The sequence below is a fragment of the Oncorhynchus tshawytscha genome, linkage group LG03 (assembly GCF_018296145.1).
Source record: "Oncorhynchus tshawytscha isolate Ot180627B linkage group LG03, Otsh_v2.0, whole genome shotgun sequence".
Taxonomy (NCBI): domain Eukaryota; kingdom Metazoa; phylum Chordata; class Actinopteri; order Salmoniformes; family Salmonidae; genus Oncorhynchus; species Oncorhynchus tshawytscha.
The window spans coordinates 11,491,790-11,503,500 of NC_056431.1; the positions used below are offsets into that span (position 1 = coordinate 11,491,790).

The 11,711-nt window shown below is 45.4% G+C and overlaps 1 pseudogene; it reads left to right on the top strand.

Annotated features, from left to right (window-relative positions):
* The window catches only part of LOC112245017, a 181,748-nt pseudogene that overhangs the window by 153,026 nt on the left and 17,011 nt on the right, over positions 1 to 11,711 (top strand).

The window sequence follows — 11,711 nt, forward strand, 5'->3', positions numbered from 1 at the left end:
CTCATACAAACAGAACGTTCTATAGAGCCTAAACTTTTACCTTCATAAACCCTCATACAAACAGAACGTTCTATAGAGCCTAAACTTTAACCCTCATAAACCCTCGTACAAACAACGTTCTATAGAGCCTAAACTTTTACCTTCATAAACCCTCATACAAACAGAACATTCTTTAGAGCCTAAACTTTTACCTTCATAAACCCTCATACAAACAGAACATTCTTTAGAGCCTAAACTTTTACCTTCATAAACCCTCATACAAACAGAACGTTCTATAGAGCCTAAACTTTTACCTTCATAAACCCTCATACAAACAGAACGTTCTATAGAGCCTAAACTTTAACCCTCATAAACCCTCGTACAAACAACGTTCTATAGAGCCTAAACTTTAACCCTCATACAAACAGAACATTCTTTAGACATTCTTTAGAACATTCTTTAGCCTAAACTTTTACCTTCATAAACCCTCATACAAACAGAACGTTCTATAGAGCCTAAACTTTTACCTTCATAAACCCTCATACAAACAGAACGTTCTATAGAGCCTAAACTTTTACCTTCATAAACCCTCATACAAACAGAACGTTCTATAGAGCCTAAACTTTAACCCTCATAAACCCTCGTACAAACAACGTTCTATAGAGCCTAAACTTTTACCTTCATAAACCCTCATACAAACAGAACGTTCAATAGAGCCTAAACTTTTACCTTCATAAACCCTCATACAACAGAATGTTCTATAGAGCCTAAAATTTTAAATTCATAAACCTTCATACAAACAGAACATTCAATAGAGCCTAAACTTTAACCCTCATAAACCCTCATACAAACAGAACGTTCTATAGAGCCTAAACTTTAACCCTCATAAACCCTCATACAAACAGAACGTTCTATAGAGCCTTAACTTTAACCATCACACAAACAACATTCTTATAGAATTCTAAAGAGTTAATAATAATACTACTCTCCATAGTGAAGTGCTTTGTCAAACTTTCTCACACTGGATTGTACCACTGTGTCTCACACTGGACCATACCACTGTGTCTGTATCCCAGGGGAGGACAGAGGTCCTGTGCTGGAGGTCATAGTGTCCAGGACCAACTTCATCTCCTCCCACACCAACAAGACTGTCCGGTGGTGGGCCTGTCCACGGGTGAGCTCTCCATAGCAACCACATACTAGACACTACAAGCATCGTGAAACGCCGTTCCTGGTAGGAGTTGCACTTAGGCTCAGACCTAGGATCAGTTTCTTATCTGAATCAGGCATTACAACAGTGTTCTACCCTGATCATACCAAGACATCTCCTGTAGTTAAACCAGCTCACCCTTTGACCCTTTGACCTCCTGTCCTGTGTTCAGATAGACTTCATGTCTCTATCATCAATTGGAGGTTTTGTAATTGACGTTGTTCTCAAGCCAACCAGTAACCACATTTGTGGTGTTAGCCAGTGTTTTTTAGGGTTCATGTATCCGCCTCCCCTTTTCATATTTAATACATTTATATAATAAGAGTTATTAGAATAATACTGCTGTTTTTGGCAGGGAATCCGTGTAATAGTTTTGACCACAGTACGGTAATGGTTTGGAGTTCTGTTTCTCTGGAGCCATGCTGGAGTTGCTCTGGTAATCAACAGAAATCACGGCACCAATGCGGACAGATGACTTGACAGTCCTTTAATAATAATAGCAGTAATCATATCAGAAGGGTATTTAATAACCTCCTTGTCCACCGCAGAGAGACATGGGAACTCCTGTATGCCTGCATGTCCAACATAACCCCAGTCACACATGAAAAGCACATGTAGACAGACACTCTTTACATTCACTTTGTATTTTCTTTTTGAGATAAAATGTATATCTAATGAAAAACATTTGATATAACATTTATAAAGCATTCATAAGCATTTAACAGCTGCTTATTTCTGAAAGTTATAAAGTGCTACCATAACGTCATTTGTAATGCTTTTAAAACATTAAGCTGAAATTCCAACTGTATCCTACCATTCCAGTCTTCTCTGTGACGGTATTGGTTGTCTAAACGTTGTGTTACTGTAGCAGTGTCCCTGGCAGACAGATTGTCTGGTTATAAATCTGGCTGTTTAGACTGGGGACGGGAGGGACTGGGGATGTTGGCTGGGTTTAGATGCCCATTATCCAGGCCTTTAGATATGTGTACACACGCGCCTGCCCTGCCTGGCCACTCCACACGCCATAATGCACTGCTGCCCTACCGAGCGAACCTCTGAGCACACCAGACAAAAAGCGCTCAGTTCCCTGTCCCTCTCCCCAGGACAAGGACAATGACAAACCTTTAGACACCCAGATGGGCCTTGCTTCCAGCTGGACTCACTTTATCTATCTATCACTCTCTGCCTCTCTCTCTCTCTCATTCTGGTTCCCTTTCATCCACTGTCTCTCTCTCTCTCTCTCTCTCTCTCTCTCTGACTGACTGAGAGAAGACATTCATTCTCTTTCTATGGTTCTATATCCATATGGTTCTCTTTCATCCCCTGTCTAACTCTCTCTCTTTGCCTCTCCCCCTTTCTTACAGGTGGGTTTGTTTAACTTCCAGCCCTCTGTGCGTCCCGTCCCATTGGAGTTTCACATCCACGGCTTCCCAGGACAGGCCAGCATGAACAAGCCTGTGTTCCAAGGTACAATATACCAGTTTCTGTATGCAACTACACTGTGCATCCCCCCTCTATATCTCTCTCTCAATACATATATATATATATCTCCCCCCTCCCCCCCAGCGATTCGCAGTCACTCTCCAGCCATGCCTGTTCTTATCGTTGTGTCGTCACGGCGACAGACTCGTCTGACAGCTCTAGAGCTGATAGCCTTCCTGGCCACGGAGGACGACCCCAAACAGTGGCTGCACCAGGACAAGACTCAGGTGACCAGGCTTATACTTGCTACCTCCTAGTGGAACTAACCCTGTAATCAGAGCTGTGTACATCTACAGTATTTCTCTCTCGCTCACTCTCTCTTAGTCTCTACCTCCTCTGACTGTTCCTTCAGTCTTCCTATTCCTCATCCTCTGCTGCTTGTTGCTCTCTCCTTTCTCATCGTCTCCTTCCTCCTGATATTCTCTCTCTCTCTAAGCACTTGTTTTAGTGTAATTACAGAGGGAACTCAAACCAATTTCTACAGGAAACGCCTGTGTCATATCCCATTATTTTCTCTGCATACTTCAGGATTATTTCAAGATAAGAAAATGTGCTCTGATAGAAGATGGGCAGTAATTAACTTAACATGTGTGTCTGACATATAGGGGCCCATAAACAAGGAGAATTTCTTAAAATATAAACACACACACACACTAGCTAATGCTCTCTCTCTCCTGCCATCTCTCTCACACACACACATTAAAAAACAGTAAAACAATGTATTTGCTCAGGCCTGCCAAACAGCGAGAGAGCTGAGCAGAGCGGTGTTGGATGTGGATACAGAGAGCAGAGCGGTGTTGGATGTGGATACAGAGAGCAGAGCGGTGTTGGATGTGGATACAGAGAGCAGAGCGGTGTTGGATGTGGATACAGAGAGCAGAGCGGTGTTGGATGTGGATACAGAGAGCAGAGCGGTGTTGGATGTGGATACAGAGAGCAGAGCGGTGTTGGATGTGGATACAGAGAGCAGAGCGGTGTTGGATGTGGATACAGAGAGCAGAGCTGTGTTGGATGTGGATACAGAGAGCAGAGCGGTGTTGGATGTGGATACAGAGAGCAGAGCGGTGTTGGTGGATACAGAGAGCAGAGCGGTGTTGGATGTGGATACAGAGAGCAGAGCGGTGTTGGATGTGGATACAGAGAGCAGAGCGGTGTTGGATGTGGATACAGAGAGCAGAGCGGTGTTGGATGTGGATACAGAGAGGATGTGGATACAGAGAGCAGAGCGGTGTTGGATGTGGATACAGAGAGCAGAGCAGAGTGTTGGATGTGGATACAGAGAGCAGAGCGGTGTTGGATGTGGATACAGAGAGCAGAGCGGTGTTGGATGTGGATACAGAGAGAAGAGCGGTGTTGATGTGGATACAGAGAGCAGAGCGGTGTTGGATGTGGATACAGAGAGCAGAGCTGTGTTGGATGTGGATACAGAGAGCAGAGCGGTGTTGGAGAGCGGTGTGGATGTGGATACAGAGAGCAGAGCGGTGTTGGATGTGGATACAGAGAGCAGAGCGGTGTTGGATGTGGATACAGAGAGAGCAGAGCAGGTGTTGGATGTGGATACAGAGAGCAGAGCGGTGTTGGATGTGGATACAGAGAGCAGAGCGGTGTTGGATGTGGATACAGAGAGCAGAGCGGTGTTGGATGTGGATACAGAGAGCAGAGCGGTGTTGGATGTGGATACAGAGAGCAGAGCGGTGTTGGATGTGGATACAGAGAGCTGAACGGTGTTGGATGTGTGTCTGGTATATAATCCCTCATATTGGGCCTTATGAAGTCACAGTAGGCTTGGCGTTGTAAAATATGGATATTAACATGTTTTATGGGGCTGCTCGCCTTTCACACCAAGCCCGTGGACTGAGCGAAATATCGAGCTCTGACTGACTTCAAACCCCAACTTGTAAAATACACACGCACACACACACACACACACACACACACACACACACACACACACACACACACACACACACACACACACACACACACAGAGAGCAAACGAGTCCTTAGTACTGTATATATATATATTTTTTTTTTATTTAACCTTTATTTAACTAGGCAAGTCAGTTAAGAACAAATTCTTATTTTCAATGACGGCCTAGGAACAATGGGTTAACTTCCTTGTTCAGAGGCAGAACGACAGATTTTTACCTTGTCAGCTCGGGGATTCGATGTAACCTTTCGGTTACAAGTCCAACGCTCTAACCACTAGGCTACCTGCCGTATATGCAGCAGAAAAATCTATTTCACAGGACACATTTCATCCTTTCTGCTCCATATTTCCTAGCTCTGTGTGTCTGTCTGTGTGAGAACCTGACACTTACTGTATGTGTATTTTTAGCCCTGGGTGTGTTGAACTGGCCCTGCAGTGTGTGTGTGTTCCAGTGATATATGCTGCTCCCTGCTGTGTTTCTGTACTGGCCGTGTAGCTGCTGGAGTCCCTGTGGTTTGAGTGACAGGCAGCTGACGCTAGCTGCCTCAGTCTCAGTGGGAGTCCCTCCATCCCGCCCTCCGTCTCCTCTCTGCCCGAGTTAGCCTTATGATCTCTCTATTACTTCCTCTGCTGCAGTTAGCCCCTCTCCCGCCTTCCTGCCTCTGTGAACATGTACCCCTCGTCCTCCCTGTAACTCTCCCTGTAAAACCCTCTCAAATGTTTTGCTTTGCTCTGTCCCACATGTTTTCCGTTTTTTTCTCCACCTCCCTTTTCTCCACTCCTTCCGTAGCCCCCCTCCCTGCTTATGTCCAACAATGTCTTCTTCGTCATGGAGGTGTCTTCTAGTCCTACACTGTGTACTGCTTTACTGTATCTCTATTGGTCGAGAAGATAAGGTCTCATGCTGTGATTGGTTAATGTTACCCAGATGACAGACATCATCGCCACTGTGAGGGAGTCCAACCTGAAGCTGACGTTGGCGTTTGGTATCGGCATGCATCACACTGGACTACACCAGAGAGACAGGAAGACTGTGGAGGAACTGTATGTCAACTGCAAGATCCAGGTAGGACCCAGATAGGTCCAGGTAGAACCATATAGGACCCTGATAGGTCCTAGTAGACCCAGGTAGGACCCTAATAGGTCCAGGTAGAACCAGGTAGGATCCTGACAGATGCAGGTAGGACCCTGACAAGGTCCAGGTAGGACCCTGACAGGTCCAGGTAGGACCCTGATAGGACCAGGTGGGATAGGACCCTGATAGGACCAGGTGGGATAGGACCCTGATAGGTCCAGGTGGGACCTGGTAGGATCCTGACAGGTCCAGGTAGGACCCTGACATGTCCAGGTAGAACCTGGTAGGACCCTGACAGGTTCAGGTAGGACCCTGGCAGGTCCAGGTAGAATCAGGTAGGACCCTGATAGGTCCAGGTGGGATAGGACCCTGATAGGTCGAGGTGGGATAGGACCCTGATAGGTCCAGGTAGGATAGGACCCTGATAGGTCCAGGTAGGACCCTGATAGGTCCAGGTGGGACCAAGGTAGGACCCCGATAGGTCCAGGTGGGATAGGACCCTGATAGGACCAGGTGGGATAGGACCCTGATAGGTTCAGGTGGGATAGGACCCTGATAGGTCCAGGTAGGATAGGACCCTGATAGGTCCAGGTAGGATCCTGATAGGTCCAGGTGGGACCAAGGTAGGACCCCGATAGGTCCAGATGGGATAGGACTCTGATAGGACCAGGTGGGATAGGACCCTGATAGGACCAGGTGGGATAGGACCCTGATAGGACCAGGTGGGATAGGACCCTGATAGGTCCAGGTAGGATAGGACCCTGATAGGTCCAGGTAGGACCCTGATAGGTCCAGGTGGGACCAAGGTAGGACCCCGATAGGTCCAGGTGGAACCCAGGTAGGATCCTGATTAGGTCCAGGTAGAACCTGGTAGGACCCTGACAGGTCCAGGTGGGACCCAGGTAAGACCCTGATAAGTCCAGGTAGGACCTGGTAGGACCCTGGCAGGTCCAGTTAGGGCCCTGACAGGTCCAGGTAGAAACTGGTAGGACCCTGACATGTCCAGATAAAACCTGGTAGGACCCTGACAGGACCAGGTTGGACCCAGGTAGGACCCTGACAGGTCCAGGTGGGATCGGTCCATGTGGGATAGGACCCTGATAGGGGACCCTCCTGGTGGGACCCAGGTAAGACCCTGATTGGTCCAGGTGGGACCTAGGAAGGACCCTGACAGGTCCAGGTAGAATCAGGTAGGACCCTGACAGGTCCAGGTAGATCCTCATTGGACCCTGACACGTCCAGATAAAACCTGGTAGGACCCTGACAGGTCCAAGTGGGTCCCAGGTAGGACCCTGACAGGTCCCGGTGGGACCCAGGTAGGATCCTGACAGGTCCCAGTGGGACCCAGGTAGGGCCCTGACAGGTCCAGGTGGGACCCAGGTAGGACCCTGGCAGGTCCAGGTAGAACCTGGTAGGACCCTGACATGTCCAGATAAAACCTGGTAGAACCCTGACAGGACCAGGTTGGACACAGGTAGGACCCTGACAAGTCCAGGTGGGATCGTTCCAAGTGGGATAGGACCCTGATAGGTCCAGGTGGGACCCAGGTAGGACCCTGGCAGGTCAAGGTGGGACCCAGGTAGGACCCTGACAGGTCCAGGTGGGACCCAGGTAGGACCCTCCTAGTGGGACCCAGGTAAGACCCTGATTGGTCCAGGTCGGACCTAGGTAGGACCCTGACAGGTCCAGGTAGAATCAGGTAGGACCCTGACAGGTCCAGGTAGAACCTGGTAGGACCCTGACAGGTCCAGGTAGATCCTCATTGGACCCTGACAGGTCCAGATAAAACCTGGTAGGACAGAGAGCTGAGAAACTCGATTCAAACTCGATTCAAATAATCAATAATCATCCAGCTTTGATTATTTGAATCAGCTGTGTAATGCTATGTCAAAAGCCGAAACGTGCAACTCTTTGGGCTTTGGGAAACCTTGCTCTAGGTCATATTAGACTTTCAGGTGGCTGTCTCTCCTTCATTGGGTCTTGCTCTATTTCTCATTGATGATGTTATATTTCCGTCACTGGTCTTCTCTTTCACTGCTGATCGAATCTTTTCCAGAACTTGACTTTCTCAACCATGCTGCCACTCTGCTTTGATGTCTTAATCTCATAAGCATCAGGCTCAGACAAACCTATGAACAAACCAGCATTCCTTCAAAGCCTGTCTGTGTGTTTACTATAACATTAGGAAAACCTTAGGAACACCTGCTTTTTCCATGACGTAGACTGACCAGATGAATCCATGTAAAAGCTATGATCCCTTATTGATGTCACTTCAATTGGTGTACATGAAGGTGAGGAGACAATTGAGACATGAATTGAGACATGAATTGAGACATGAATTGAGACATGAATTGAGACATGAATTGAGACATGAATTGAGACATGAATTGAGACATGAATTGTGTATGCGTGCCATTGAGAGTGAATGGGCAAGACAAAAGATTTTAGTGCCTTTAAACGGGGTATGCTAGTAGGTACCAGGCGCACCTGTTTAACATCTTTCTAAGTGGTTTCTAAATGTGTGTTATTTAACTGTTACAACTGACCCCGTTTTACTATTAGCCCCGGTCTCCCCGACCTTAATACCAGTAGACAACAGTTCTGTCAGCCAAATAAAACTTCATGGCTTTTATTTTATTTGAGAATTGTTGCATTAATCAAGTGTGAAACATCACACTTACTACTACTTCTCATCTACTATGTTGTAGATGAGAAGCTCCTGTAGAGACCCATTTTCTGTTTAGGGTCAAACTTCACGTACAAACGTACAATTTGTTTTGAATAGCTTTCCTTATTTTGGTTGCCTATATACTATGATATTTAAGGTATGCTAATAGCTGCACACAAACGAAGCAGGAATGTGGCTTTGGCCACACTACATCCAAGGCTAATGTAAGGATAGTGTAAACAGAAACGTTGCAACTGATGTTGAAGAGAGAGATCTTACTACACATATTCTACTAATGTAAATCTACTCCAATGCAGTCAGCTTCTCGAGGCTATCCTTCCAAATCTCATTGACTTGACTATTGGGCAGGCTCTCTGGGCAGGCTGTTAATGCTCGCATCTGATTGGCTCTGAAGAAAATTACGTTTGGAAAAAAAATCCCCTCAGGAGAGTTATTTCCTTGTTTTTCCTCTTTGTTTTGATTTTTTGCAACCAAGAGTCTCACAGGGCTAGCATCTCCCCGCTGACAACTTCCCCAGGTTTTCAACCAACCTGAGTGAAGCATGTGCATCCGAAGCTAGTAGCTGGTTTAAATGTTTGTGTAATGTCTAATACTGGCATAGTTTCAAAAGGAAAAATCAATAAATATGCGCTACACAATGCGTTTAGGTGCATTTGCACGCTGAGTCTTAAATGAAGGTGATTTGTACAATGCTAAAATAAGACCAGCTGAGTTTAACCTTAGATGTTATATGAAGAAAGGTAAGTATTGCCCTAATACATGATCCGATTCAAATCCACTCTAGCCTAGGGATTCCTGCACATGGATTGATGTTACCAAATTCCCCACTGGATTATTGATTTCCCCTTAATCTGACAGCATCATTATTTTCCTGTATTTTAATAATAATATGTGGTGATAATGGTTAGGGTTGCACATTTTGGGGAATATTCAGAGGTGGAAACTTTCTGTGAGAATTCACAGAAATATATGCATATTAATATTAATACCCTTTAAATGTAGATGTTTTTTGCATTGGATATATTTACCATATCATATGGAGACAGAAACATAAACCTTTTACCTTATAAATAATCATAATTGCAATGATTAAATCCTTCCAATAGAAATAAAAACTATTTAGTTATGAATTGAACTTGAGTTGACTCTTCACATGGGATGATTTCACTGAACAACAAAAGAAAGGGAATATTGAATGATCCCCAATGATCCTTTGCATCTCCCAAAAATGTTGCCTGTAAAATCTGTAAAATTATAGTCTAGAAACGAATGCTTTGGTTGTCTTCCTCTCAGGCTTCCATGTCTTCTCCCTGGACCTCCTCTATGTCCACCTCTTGAACATCAGACTCTGAGGCTTCATCTTCACTCTCACTTTCCAACCTTGTTGAGGATGGCTCATTGTCAGGCTCAAAAAGCCTCAAATTTGCACGGATGGCCACCAATTTTTCAACCCTTGTATTGGTCAGTCTGTTGCGTACTTTGGTGTGTGTGTCCCCAAACAAGGACCTCTAAGGCAGCTGATGTTGGTGGGATTTAGAGGATGATTGAGGCAACAGGGGAAAGAGCCTCAGATCCACAAAGTCCCTTCCACCAGGTGGCTGATGAGATATGTTTGGACGACTGCCACATTGCATCTCCATCCAATGTCCTTGCTTGGAAGTGTACTTCGCCAGACTGCCAAGAACCTTGCCATGACTAAGGCCAAGGTGGCGAGACACAGTAGTGATGACACAATAGGCCTTGTTGATCTCTGCACCAGACAGGATGCTCTTGCCAGCATACTTGGGGTCCAACATGTACGCTACAGCGTGTATGGGCTTCAGACAGAAGTCTTCACACTTTTTGATGTATTTCAGAACTGCAATTTCCTCTGCTTGGAGCAACAGTGAAGTAGGCAGGGCAGTACGGATTTCTTCTCTTACATCTGCAAGCAGTCTGAACATCAGAGAGGATGGCATTGTCTCCCTCAATCCGTGCAATGGCTACTGCTATAGGTTTCAGGCTGCTTACCATTCTCTCCCAAAATACATCATCCAGGAGGATCCTCTTGATGGGGCTGTCCATATTGTCAGACTGTGATATGGCCATTTCTTGGAAAGACTCCTTCCCCTCCAGGAGACTGTCAAATATGATGACAACACCACCCCAATGGGTGTTGCTGGGAATCTTCAATGGGGTGCTCTTATTCTGCTCACTTTGCTTGGTGAGGTAGATTGCTGCTATAACTTGATGACCCTTCACATAGCTAACCATTTCCTTGGGTCTCTTGTAGTGTGTATCCATTGTTTTCAGTACTATGATGTCCTTGCGGAGAAGATTGAATGCATGAGCAGCACAGCCAATGGGTGTGATGTGAGGGTAGGACTCCTCCACTTTAGACCAAGCAGCCTTTCTGTTCGCAGCATTGTCTGTCACCAGTGCAAATACCTTCTGTGGTCCAAGGTCATTGATGACTGTCTTCAGTGTACCTGTTGTCCCTTGAGGCTGTGCTCTTGTAGAATACTGGTTGAGGGGGGGGAGATGATGTAGTTAATTATTCCTTTCTCACGAGCATTCGACCACCCATCAGAGATGATTGCAATACAGTCTGCTTTCTCTATGATTTGCTTGACCTTCACTTGAACTCTGAACTCTGCATCCATCAAATTAGTAGATAAAGCATGTCTGGTTGGAGGGGTGTATGCTGGGCATAGAACATTCAGAAATCTCTTCCAGTACACAATTGCCTGTGAGTATCAGAGGTGAGCCAGTTGTATACACAGCTCGAGCAAGACATTCATCAGCATTTCTCTATGTTCCTCCATTGAGTCAAAATAATGTCTGATTCCAGGAGGACCATGAGCTGTTGCTATCGATAAGGTGTCTGATTCATCATTTTCACCTTGAAAAGAAGTAGAGGGACTTTTGTTAGAGGTTACTTGTTGTGAGTGCTGAGGGAACTTTATGCACTTGGCCAGATGATTCTGCATCTGTTGCATTCTTCACATATGATTTGGCACAGTATTTGCACATTTACACAGCTTTACCTTCTACATTAGCTGCAGTGAAATGTCTCCACACATCAGATAGTGCCCATGGCATTTTCCTGAAAAGATTAGGAAAAAAATGAGTAAAGAAAAACAAATACAATTCCATATACAGATAAATAGTTAAAGCAGTTAGATTAAACAACTCCTTTGTAAGATACATTTTTCTATGAAACATGTATGGAACAGGTGAATTAACACTCCTCAGTTAGCATGCTCAAGCAAGCTTAAACCTACATGGTAGCAAAAACTAACTAGCAGAAATTGTTAACAAGTTAGAAATTATTTAAACACACTTTGCTGTAGGCTACTATTTTCTA